The 12,597-nt window shown below is 41.1% G+C and overlaps 1 protein-coding gene across 3 annotated transcripts in view; it reads right to left on the reverse strand.

Annotated features, from left to right (window-relative positions):
• The window catches only part of NLGN4X (neuroligin 4 X-linked), a 160,515-nt gene extending 149,137 nt beyond the window's left edge, over positions 1-11,378 (reverse strand). For 2 of the 3 annotated variants that reach the window (XM_056501053.1, XM_056501049.1), the window contains exon 1: positions 11,004-11,378. The gene's annotated coding sequence lies outside the window, so the exon portion shown is untranslated. The remainder of the gene's footprint in view (positions 1-11,003) is intronic. The other variant, XM_056501060.1, reaches the window with a different exon arrangement.
• Between the last annotated feature and the right edge of the window lie 1,219 nt (positions 11,379-12,597).

The raw sequence follows: 12,597 nt of genomic DNA on the forward strand, positions 1-12,597 counted from the left end.
ACTTAATTTCTAAGCCTATTTACACACAGTAAAATGTGCATCATGTGCAAGAATCTCATTTTCACCACCTCCTGTCATTCACCTCTATTCTCATCTTAACTTTTCAGAGTCACAATATCAAGAAGGTTAATGCAGTTACATGAATTTGTGATGGACCATTTCACTCAGATTTGCTAAGGCAAACACATATAGTTGGCTGGTAAACAATTTACTCCACAGAGAACAAGTTCTTAGCTGAAAAGAGACCTCTTCCAAATCAATACATTAAATAATGAGATATTAGCTGCGGAAGGAAGGGGAAATCCTGCAACCTTACTATCCTTTTTATAAGCACTAAATACTTCTAGACACTCAGATATTAGGCACAGTGTCACTGAAGACAATGCTACAAACCAATGCAAGTACAGTGTTAATGAGATCTTAGTCATGCTTGTAATCTTTTAAATATACAGTTCACAGCAAGCAAAGAAAAACTGCTCTCAAAATTGCTGTTGTATGCAATATGTCCATTTATATAAATAGGGAAAGGTTGCTTATTAAGAACATGAAAGGCTAGCACTCTGCAACCTCTGAGGAAAAATTGCTTTCTTCTGTCTGCTTTATTTCTTGGCAAATTTTGAGCTAAACAAAGTATGTCAATTCTGTTTTAAAATGTGATTAGAAAAAAAGCTTCATAACTGTGGAATATAACTTAGATGTGAAATAATGGTTAAGCAGCAACTGCAAGGTCTTTATCAACTATTACATTAATATCTTTAAGTGATGTATATGAGTAGGATGAAGGCACATTTTACTCTAATTTTCTTTCCCTCACCCCCATGTGCCAGTGACAGAACCATTAAAACCCACAGTTTGTTAAGCCTGCCCTTATATAATTCTAGGTAAACTTCTTCACATTCTTCATGCACTTCTCTGCAAAACTAATTTCTCTGAGAAACTGCAAATTAATAGTAAAATTTGGCATGTGGGGAGAAAAAACCCAAACAAAAGAACAGAGATTAAAAAAAAGGACACAAGAACAACAAAAACCCCAAAAACAACAACAACAACAACAAAAAAAGCAAACAAAATAAAACAAAAAAATAACAAAAAAGCCCACCAAAAAAAACCCCACACCAAAAAAACCTCAACAAAACAAAAATTATCAATATTCCAAAAAGCCCTGTATTTGAAATGAAACAAAAAATATGTTCAGTGATGATACCACTGGGTATGGTTTCCTTCAAAAGCAATGGTTTTTTTCAAGAAATACTTCATTAGGACAAAAAAAATAATTAAAATCTTATTCAGAAGAAAACAGACTCAATTTCAAAGCATATATTCAAGATTTCTACAGAGGGATGATGATATTAAAAATTGTACTTTACCTTGACCAGTAACTTCTACATTGTTCCTCTTCTGACTAAACCAAACCCTCATGTCCAGAAGCATCAGCTCCTGTTGTAAATCCAACTTGATTTATATCCTGCTGGTTATGTTCTCCAGAGCACAGTATGTGAACTGCCACTCCTCTTGCTACTATGCTTTCTATGCTGTTGTGTGTGTGCTATCCCTGTATGTCATAATTGTATCCCTGTGTTCTTTTCCTACGGAAGTTAATAATGTTAACCTTCCTTTGAAACTGTCATTTGTTTGCAACTCAGCCTGTTTACAAACTCTGACTAGGATGGGCCTCTTGAGGCAGTAATAAACAAGAGATGGAAAACACCCACCATGCTGGAGATGGTGAGGAAGAGAGGGAGGGGTTGGGTCATTTAGGAAGCACCTTCATCTTCCACAGTGGAGAAGGTAAGAACTAAAATATGCAATCTCATCATCTTAGACATGGATATGCTTAGTGCTTAGCTTTCAGGCCTTAAGAGCTAGAAGTGGTGATACAAGTGCTATCACTGCTGTTAAGAAACCCCACTAATTGTCTCCCAAAATGGAACTGCCATTTCTGCATGGTGTTCACTGATGTCTCAGGCTCCAGACAGTATCTTTGTCAACATACACCTTTTGTTTCTTCTTGAATAAAGCAGTTCTAACAGGTTTTGGGATGCAGTGAACTATCAAACCTCACCAAATGACCATTCTCTGGGGGCAAACAGAAAATGAAATCTACCACAGAAGGATGTTTCTGTGAAGTGTTATTATCCAGTGATCATTTACTTATATACAAAATGCAAAGCTTATTTAGCTTTCTAATCTTATCTATTTAATAGCTAAGAGAATTCAACACACTGGCCCTATTACTAGTGCTCCCATCTCCTGTGCTTTCTACAGCATTGCCAGTTAACTTCTACATTGCTAATGTAATTTTCATTGCCAGAACAAGAAATCCTTCACAAGAAAACACTCAAATTCAGCATAAGAGAACTGATAATGCAAATCACCCAAGAGTTAATGGAGTTTCTACTTTATTGGTCATCGTATTGACCAGTATTACACCTTTATTTTGCCATGAGTGAAAAACACTTCACAGGCTCTGGGATGCTAAGGCAAATTAAAAAGTTACAGAAAAAGAAAAACAAACAAACAAACAAACAACAAAACTAGCAGGAAAGGAAGAAAGAGAAAATAAAAGATTCTAACTACATGCTCTAATTTCAGTTTTCTCAAGCTAAAACTTTTATAGACAAGACAGATTTGGACAAGAGGACAATTCACTAGAACATCTTATTTCCAAAGCCAATAGGAAAAAGAAAATACAGATTGAAAATTACAAGGATAAATATACATTTGCTACTCTACAGCACAAAAGAGGGTCAAGCCAGCTCTTCCAGGGAGAAACTTTTCCTTCTGCTTCCATGCCTCTCTATGACCATAACAACTTGGTGTAAGAGTAATGGCACATGCTAAACTGCACCATTAATCCCCTGCATTTCAGTAACATCACACCACTGTACCAGATCAGGGCAGATAAATCAATGCAGCAAGCCTTTCACAGTACAACAGTATAAAAAGATTACTGGCTCTTCTAGTTTACCTTTTTTTTTTTTTTTTTTTTTTAATTTGAGTGTCAGGTGGCCTGCATTCCATATTCCTAAGGTGATGTATTTGAAACATCTCTATGTAAAGATGACATCAAACCAATATAAACAAAAAGCATTTATCTTCAAAAATTGTAACTCACAGTTAACTTCAAGATCTTGAGAAAAAGACATAATAAATGTAAGATTAAATAAAGCAATGTATTTTCTTAATAACTTTGTGACTCTTTAGATTTAAGCAGTAAGTCCACCTGCACTTTAGCTTGTGTACCTGAATTAAATCAAATATTTTCATAATGAGCATGAAATTAATACGCTACCCCTCTGCTCTCTCATCCAGCTCCACGATTAATTTACAGTTATACCAACTGCTATTATTTAATCTATCAAAACCACTGGATCTACATCATCTGTCCCCAAATTCACCACCTGCACATTTAAAACCTACACACACTGAACATTTCTAATTCAGGAAGCAGACCTACTGCTGGCTGTGTTAATACAAATTCACAGCCTCAAGCACCCCAGCTCAACTGTCCAGCTGTGCATAATTTGCAGAAAGTTCTACTCCCCCTCACACCATTGTGTACTGAGAACTTAACTTTGCTTTCATGTAGATGATATAAAATGCATTAGGCAGACATAATAATAATTACATTACTGGTAGAAATAAATTTGGATTGGGAAACTATAGCAAACAAATCAGTTGCTATGTATCTGACTGAGAAGAAACACTATGACTGATGAATGCTTTCCTGAAGTGCTGCATTGGACCTTCTGCACTAACATATGAGAGAAGGGTACATTTCATACAGCAACAACTCACTAGCCTGCTTTTTCTAGTTGTTGCTATTATCTTTTTTCATTCTTTACCTGAGACATCTCATGAAATCCAGATAAATTCCTACTAATTAATAAATGTCAGAGAGTTTTGGTAATGGCAGATGTACCAAAGATTTACATAGGCTTCACCTCTTCTTGTATAATTCTTCTGGAATCCAGGGGAGGATTTTTGTCCCTTTTTTGGTCAAAAAAGGCCAATAAAAGAATACTGAAATCTTTGATCCAAAAACATTGCAAATGAACATCCAGGAGAATTATTTACCAGTGTTAAAATGCTAGTTTGGAGAGTTGGCAAAAACTTGAGCACCACCACAACTAATGAGACAACTGAATCAAAAGGTGAACAGACTGGATGTGAATACTCCACCTAACACATGCCCAGTTTCTTTGGCAAGCAAATCCAAGAAACTTCAGAAAGAAATCACAGATGGAACCAAGTCTGTATAACCATTTGTCTTTATGAACACAGTCACCAATAATACATGAGTTGAGACAGTACATGGCCCTATATCATCTAGCATACATGCTTATAACAAGCTCTTCAAGGAAGGGATGGAGATGCATTATTTTTCAGAGCCTGTGCTTTCTTTTTTATTTTTCAAACAAAGGTTTGAAGACAATTTCATTAGCAAAAGTTAATGGGAAGTTAATGGGAGAAAACCTTTAAGCACTATATATGATATTGTCAGTTCTATGGAAATACTGCATACCATTTTCTCCAAATACTATTTCTCCCAAAACCTGGGAGAAAGCCTCTTGAAATTAACAGGCATCTTTACACTGAATCCAACAGGCCTCATTGCATGACACTAATCTGTTAATGGTCCATTTATCTTGGTCTTATTGCATAGGTCTTTTCATGTTAATGGTTTATGCTATATCCAGTAAGAAAATGAATAGAAATTGTACATTAGGGAGCATATGGCTTATATCTTATACAGTATTCTACATGAACAATAAATTAATTTTGTTTATTCAAAAAGATATGTCTGGAAAACATTCACAATAGAGCAGAAAAGGTAGACTCATATCTCAAAGAATAAACGTGTTTGTTTTTTAATTTCAAGGTAATTTGTTCTGTATATGACCAAGTACTCAAAAGAGTTATTCCATGGGTAAGTAGTATATAAGTGATAAATTATATATATGTTGGAGTAAACTAAGTAAAGAAATAAAGGGGGGGGAAGAAAAGCTTATTTATGTTCCAAGAAAGAATTCTCAGCTATATACTTAAACTATTGACAATTGTTGAGTAAACCCCTGCTCTCTTTAATTGCAGAGTTTTGTGTAGTGTCTGCAAAAAACTTTATTAAAGAGGAGAAAAACTGTTTGGCACATCTGCTTCCAAGCATAAGATTTATGCAAAACTTAAGTACCACAAGAATCAGTACAAAAAAAAGATATACAAATAAACAATAGAAACCTGACTCAATTCAAAATTATTTTATTTTGAATGAGGCTATCAACTTTGTCCTGGTTTTATTACATTTGGATGGATACAAAGTAAGGCTTTTATATATCAGAAGTCAAAATGTGATGTATAACAGAGTATTTGTTTATTGGAATAGTACAAACAGGTATTTGGAGATAATTACTTCAAAATCTGTTTCGGAGCAAAGAAATGTACCAAGCAGAAGATTTATTGAAGACTGTCCACTTACTTGCCACCACAGTTTAAAACTGTAAAAGAAACTTAGTTACAGAAAATATAGCTAATATATTTGAGCCCACTCCATTTCTCTAAACAGATTTTTGAAAGACTTGTTGGCATTAAACTGCATATCTTCTCACTAAGGGTCCAAAGTGATGTTAACACATCAAGAAGCTTGATCACTAACCCAGCTATGTCTGACAACAATATCACAAGATCACCACATGATGGCACTGACTAAGATCGCTGGTCAGTCCTGGAAAGAGCGTTAACATAACAGCAACACTACTACACATGTGTTGAAAATCTGTTCCTTCTGGGTCTGTACAGGGCCTGCAGCCCACACAGACACTACAGTAACAGCAATTTTCAAAATACTCAAGCCACTAGACCACTTCAATTAATACTTTCTGTCAGAAATCCTTTTCATGATTGTCCTCTTTCATTTCTGGCTGTCCTAGATCTCTCCTAATTGTCAATGACTACCTCCAATTGGAGGACAAAGGAAAAGTCTTCCCTGTGAGCTGTCTAAATGGAGAAGCAGTGGTCTATCTCATTTTGTCTATTGCATTCAACAGATGAAAATATGAAAAATACTGCTACATGGAAATTTGCTACCACCAAATCACGCCAGTATTATTTCATATGTCATCTGTTATGGTGAAACATTGAAGGGACTTAGTCTTAATGATCTGTGTAACTAAATCTCAAAAATATTTTTAATTTATTTTAAAATAAATTCATACCAAAGTAAATACAAATTTCTATTTATATTCATACTATATATGAAATCATAACAGTAACTGCAGAGTCAGTAAGAGTGCCACTCATTTTCAAAGCTTACATCTCTTAAAAGGCTCAGCCTCCCCATCAAGTTGCAAATCTCAGTTAGCACATAAATAACAGAAGATAGACAAGCATGGAAAATCCTAACCCTCCACTGAAGCTTGCCAGTGGTATACACTTACTGAAATACGTCCTATGACACTGAGTGGTGTGTGGGCTCGGCACAGAAGACAGCTGAAAGAATTATACATTGTGACATCAGTGACTACAATTTATTTTTAGATTATTACAGTACAAATCTGAGCATTCCTAGCTAGGGATCGTTCCAGCATGTGGTAATGCATTCAGTTTGAATTAGCCATGACACTGGTAAACCCCCACTGCAGACCTCACAGGATCAGTCAGTGTTCTACAGGGTCTGCTTCTATTCAGACTCTCATGTCAGCTATGCAGGCAAGCCATAAAGTAACACTATTTCATATACAGCTTATTTTTAATGTCAAAATTTATCCCCATTTGTTTACATGGGTTAAAGAGGGATGAGCTTGCTGGAAATGTTTCCAGAATAATTTCCTACTTTTTAAATTTGACCACTGCCAACTATCTATATCGTATCTTTCAGTTTTCTATTCTCTCCCCTTATATCCAAGTTGATAAGAGTTTATTACCATTGTGTCTTATCTCATTGCTAAAAATTTTCCAAGAGTATTGCCAATAAAACTTGTTACTTTTTCTTCCTCCAATAGACAACAAAGTGTTTTTTCTCATTGGTGGTTGGGGTTTTTTTATTGGTATTCTTTATTTTTCTTTCAAATCCAATCTGGGGACTACTACAACAAACACAATGAGAAGTGGAGAACTATTAAAAGGTGACATAGTTGAGTACATAACCCTGTCAGATGTGAGGATCAAAATGGCTCACAACATAAATGCTTTACAAACATTGCTTGAGAACACCTGAGTTGAACTGTGCCAGAGGATAGCTGCAGCTGGACATGAGCTACTTATATTGATTTGTGCAGCTTGTGTTTATGTTTTATTAGATTTTTGTTTCTATAAAGACTCACAGCTTTGTAATTCTGTGCACAAAACTAACCAATTTACTCATGCAGAAGAGATCTTGAATCCTGATGACAAGTCTTCAAGCGACAATGACTAAATTACATGCTGGTTATAGCACGATGCTTATTCCTGTCCTACCCAGGTGGAGCTGTTCTTTACACTGTGTGATTCAGCCATCAAATAGCAGTGTGCATGTTTGAAAGGCCAAGAGGAGGCTGTATTGAGAACCTGTCAAAAACAAACGTGCAAACCTCTATGTAGCAATCAGTAAGCGTTGCTTGCATCAATCTTTTGTTAATTTTTTTTTTTTTAAAGCCAAACAGATCCTTGTTTCTATATAATATTTTTAATACAAAGATTCAGTTAAATAGGTTTTCTTTCTGCCTCTTGCCTTCATCTCTGCATGACAGGTCTCCAGCTGAAGGATGCTATTAGGACTGACATTTTTATCAAATGTAAACATTTTCAGGTGAATGATCTGCCCAAGAACATGGGATTAGCTAAAGTATTTGAAAGAGTACAAAATATATAGGCTAGCACAGCATCACCAGTAAACCTACCAGTTTTATCACTTGTCCTAATTTAATCCAGTTGGCCTGTTCTGTTCACGCTATGAGGCTTGCTTCTGTTTGCTCACATTGTGATGACTTTAAAAGAAATTACGCTGCTCACTGTGTTTTGCTGAACAAGAAAAAAAAAACATTGGGAATTTTTGATTTTTTTTTATTTTTAATTTTTCATTGAATAAAAGACCAAGATGTTTTGGGTGTCAAATTTATTTTCAGTTTTAGTATTCGGTACAACTTAATAGGTTGCACTTGCACACAACTCACAAAAAAATATTGGATCTATACAACACACTGGCATATTAATACAGAAGGGTAATAATAGCTGCATTTATATACAAAGGATTAATAATTTCACGATTATAAATATTATGTCAAAATTAAATTTCTTTTTCTATTATTCTGAGAAAATTGCATGCCATCACAGACATTGCTGTTTTGAATAATCAGAAAGTGCATGGCATGTTTTCATGGTTCTCAAACCTTAATGATTCATTGGAATATGATTCATAAGACAATGCATGCAACCCTCTATTCAGCAATATAAGCAAAAAATACTTAGAATTTTCTGCTTTAATGCATGTCTATATAAAGGCTACCTATACAGAAGCTTACATAGATATTAATAGATAGAATATAGAGTATTTTGTAAGTAAAATGAAAGTAAAATGCAAAGTTCATTTGATATATGTAATTAGTTTGCTTTTACAATGCAAAGCAGTGTTCTTGCCTAGGAATTAAAACTAGTGGAAATAATTGCTTCTTAAGGTGACAAATAGTTTATTTCTTTAGTGCTGAGGACTTATACATCTCATAAAGACTTAATTTTTGTCCCACATGACATGGGAAAAAATATTACCCTTTAATACATGAGATCTGCATTAGCAGTTGTATTTATGGTTTAGGAAGAGAACAGCAGGGATTTCCATTTTGGTGTAACTGTAAATTCCTCCAATTAAGCTTTGAATTCTAATCTCCTAAACATATGCATGTATGTCCTTAACATTACTAATTTAAAACCAAACTAGAATGTTATCAGTGCTTGCTTTCAACACTGATCAAACATCAGGCTAAAGGGGTGTGCTGAAGGGTGGTATGGGGGGGTGTATTTTGGGTTTTTGTGGTGGTGTTGGCTTCTCTCCAAACACCAAACATCCCAACTTGGCCGTGCGTCTCTAGGAAAGGCGGCAGCTCGGCGGAGGCTGCAGCCGGGCAGCGGGCACAGGCAGCTGAGCCACGGCCCGGGCGCTGCCGCCTCACCGCCCGGCCGGGGCGCCGCGCTCCTCCACACCTGCCTCGGCCGCCGGGGCACTTCTCCGCCTCCACCGCGCCCTGGACGCTGCCGGCGCCCCCCGATCCCGGCAAACGCCCCAACTCCCGCCCGGGCCGCGGCGAGGGACGGTGAGGGAGAGCTCTGGCCGCGCTGGGGCCGCGCTGAGGGAGAGCTGGGGCCGCGCTCGGGCCGCGGTGAGGGAGAGCTCGGGCCGCGCTGGGGCCGCGCTGGGGCCGCGCTGAGGGAGAGCTGGGGCCGCGCGCGGGCCGTGCTCGGGCCACGGTGAGGGGGAGCTCGGGCCGCGCGCGGGACGGCCCCGCGGCGGGGCGCGCGGCGCTGCGGCGGCGGGCGCGCGGCTGGAAGGGCCCGCACCGCCACCTGGCGGCCGCGCGCCGCCTCTGCCGCCGCGTCCCCCGCAAACTTCTCTCCCCCCTCGCCGGGCGCCCAGACCGGCCAAGTTTCGCGGCCGCGACGCCGTCTATTCTTAGCCCCGCTCCAGGCACGGCGGCGGGACACCCGCCCCGACCCGCTCCCGCTGCCCGCGTCCCGCACCCTCCCGCAGCGGCGGCGCGGGACGCGCCCTGCCCGCGCCGGCCGTGTGTGCGGGGGCGGGCGGGCGCAGCGGCGGCGGCTCGGCCCGTCCGCCGGGCGGCTCGGCGGGGCCGGCCCCGCTCCCCGGGCGGCGCGGGGCTCCTTCCACCGCCGCTCCCGCGGGGAACGGGCGCAGCGCGGCGGCCGCGGAGGCGCCTCACGCCGCCAGCCCCGCCGCGCCCGCCCCCGCCCCAGCTTTGCGGAGAAGCCGATTTACTGCCGAGCTGGGGAGGAGTGCGTGGCGGGGCGAGTGCTGGCGGTGGTGCTCGTCTCTTTTTCTCTCCCTTTCTTTCCCCCCGCCCCCCGCCACCGGTCCGCGCACGCTGGCTCTCCCCAGTGCCAGTCCCCGCTCCATCACGTGCGGAAGCCAATGCCCATCACAAAAGCGGGCATTTTACCCGTGCCCGGAAAGGAAATAAAGAAAGAGAAAGAAGAAACGAGAAGGAGAAAAGAAAAAAGGAAAAAAAAAAAAAAAAAGGGGGGGGGCGGGAGGGAAGAAAGAAAACCCCACCACGGAATAGCTTAAGCGAAAGCGGGTGAACCGCTTAATCCCAGAAGATCCAAGATTTCCCCTGAGCAGCCGCCTCCCTTGTCACCCCCGCCCGTCCCCGTCCCTGTCCCTTTTTGCTTTTTCGTGGCTGTGGCGATGGCAAGGAAAGTGGTTAACCAAAACCCTACGTGTTGGATTTGTGTTTCCCGAAAACCACAGGCGCACACAGAGCATGAGGTACCGCTCCTGCCCCTCTTCGCGCTTGCAAGAAACTGTGGCTTCGCTCTTTCTTTCTCTGCCTGTACTGCAGATATTTTTCCCTCCTCTCCTCCACACTCTTCTGTTTATTTCCCTGTAAGGCAAAGCTACTTTGTAAACATCTCACACAGAGCCTCAGAGCCTTTCCAAATAGCTGATTGCAGCAAAATGCCTCCAAACAAATTATGGTGCAAGAGGGATATAAGGGACGAGACCGAAGTGGGTAAAAAAGAAATAAATTTGCATAAATATGCATATGTGACAAGAAGATCGCGTATGATGGTGGAAATGTCAGAAAGAAAGTATCGCTTTATCGTGATGGGAAAAGTAAAAGCACAGACGACTGCAGCAAACTGCTCGCCCTTTGCCAGAGTACCAACTGCAACACCTCTCCCTCTCTTCCCCCACCCTCACCGAGGAAAAAAAAAAAAAAAAGGGGGGGGGGGGACAGAAAAAAACAATAGAAAAAAAATGAAAATGAACACTCAAACTGCAAATCCGGTACTCCTACCTTAACACTGGGATAGCTGCAGAAGCATAGGGGTCTTTTTTACACAGCCAGAATCTTTCAGGAAATCCTCTCGGGCTATCATGCAGCCAGGATTATTCACATACGGTTCCTGCTCTCCTTTTTGGAATCCAATGCGATTGGCTTCTCCAAAGGAATGCAACGACCACGAAAGAGGGGAAAAATTAAAAATAACAAGAAGAAAGACAACAACACTGGATTTGAAGGAAACTCGTGTTCTCGGTTGTAATCGACCTACATTCAGGCAGAAAATTCATTGCAATCAGTGCGAGAGGGAGAGTTGAGTCTGCAAGTAGGAGCTGTGATTGCCTATGCAGAAGGACCGAGCCGCGGAGAGACTGAACTGCAAGGCAAGGCGAGCTGGGAGAGAGAGGGAGATGGGGGGGGTGGGGGTGGGGGGGAGAGGAGGGGGAGAGAGGTCCAGGCTGTACCAGGCGCTCTCCTCCCGCTATTGGACCAAACTGAATGAAATTCACAAAGCCGCCAGCCAATGGCTCCCCGCAGCCAGCCCAGCGCTACAGAAACCGCATCTCCATCCACAGCCCCCCGCCGGAGCGGCGCATCCCCGCTGGAGCGGCGCCGGGGGCTGCACGGGTGGGCACTGCGCACACGGAGCGCTGAAGGTGTCCTAATCCGTGTGTGTGTGTGTTCGGGAGGACCGCGCAATTCACACCGCCGATCTCTCTGCTCCCTGGTCATGTACAGCAAGTGCAGCCTTGGTTAACCCTTTACAGTAGCGCTTTCTACAGTACCAGCCTGTTGTTACCATATTCACCCATCTGCGGTTTTGTGGAGCTCACAGTATGATTGTACACCAAGCAATAAAGCATTTTGTTCCCGTTCCCCATCCTCCTAGGAAAAAAAAGAAAAACAAAAAAACCCCACAACAACAAGAAAACAGCAAATCATACACTTTTCCTGTGCCAAATCGTTTTAAACAGATCCTTTTTTTTTTTTTTTTTCCATAAGGAGACCAGTTATTTGATGTTTATGTTTCAGTTATCTAGCCACTAAGCTAAGTGATGGTCAAGTGGGAGCCATGTGGTTATTGCCACATGCTACAGCACAGGATCTCTGGTTCATTCCTGTGTATAGTTTCAGACTGAGGGTGGTGTAGCAAATACGTGCTTAGGCCTCCACAGATACACCTTGTTTCACTCCACAGCATGTTCTCTTGAGTGGTTTAATAACAGCACTTATCACCAGAGTGATAGACCCTGCATTAAGAACAGGTGAGCATTGCCTGACTTCACTGAGAACAGAGCAGAGAACAAAATAAGGAGGTCTTGAAGATCTTGCCATAATTTGAAACAAATATAATATTCATACCTTTATGAGGTTTCCTTCCATAAGAGTTGTATTAGATTCCATAAACTGAGTTTTTGAGATTTTCAATTCTGAAGAAAAAAAAAATTAAATCTGCAGCTCTTCTTTTTTTTTTGGGTCTGCCCCCATGTCAGATCCTCCCTAGAGAGCAGATAGTGCTTTGAATTCTTGAATTGCAATTGTCTGTGATATTTGGCTTATCAAACACTTCTGTGCTCTCCTGTTTCAAGTGGTAAAGGGATATATATTA

The sequence above is a fragment of the Oenanthe melanoleuca genome, chromosome 1 (genome assembly GCF_029582105.1).
Source record: "Oenanthe melanoleuca isolate GR-GAL-2019-014 chromosome 1, OMel1.0, whole genome shotgun sequence".
NCBI classification, from domain to species: domain Eukaryota; kingdom Metazoa; phylum Chordata; class Aves; order Passeriformes; family Muscicapidae; genus Oenanthe; species Oenanthe melanoleuca.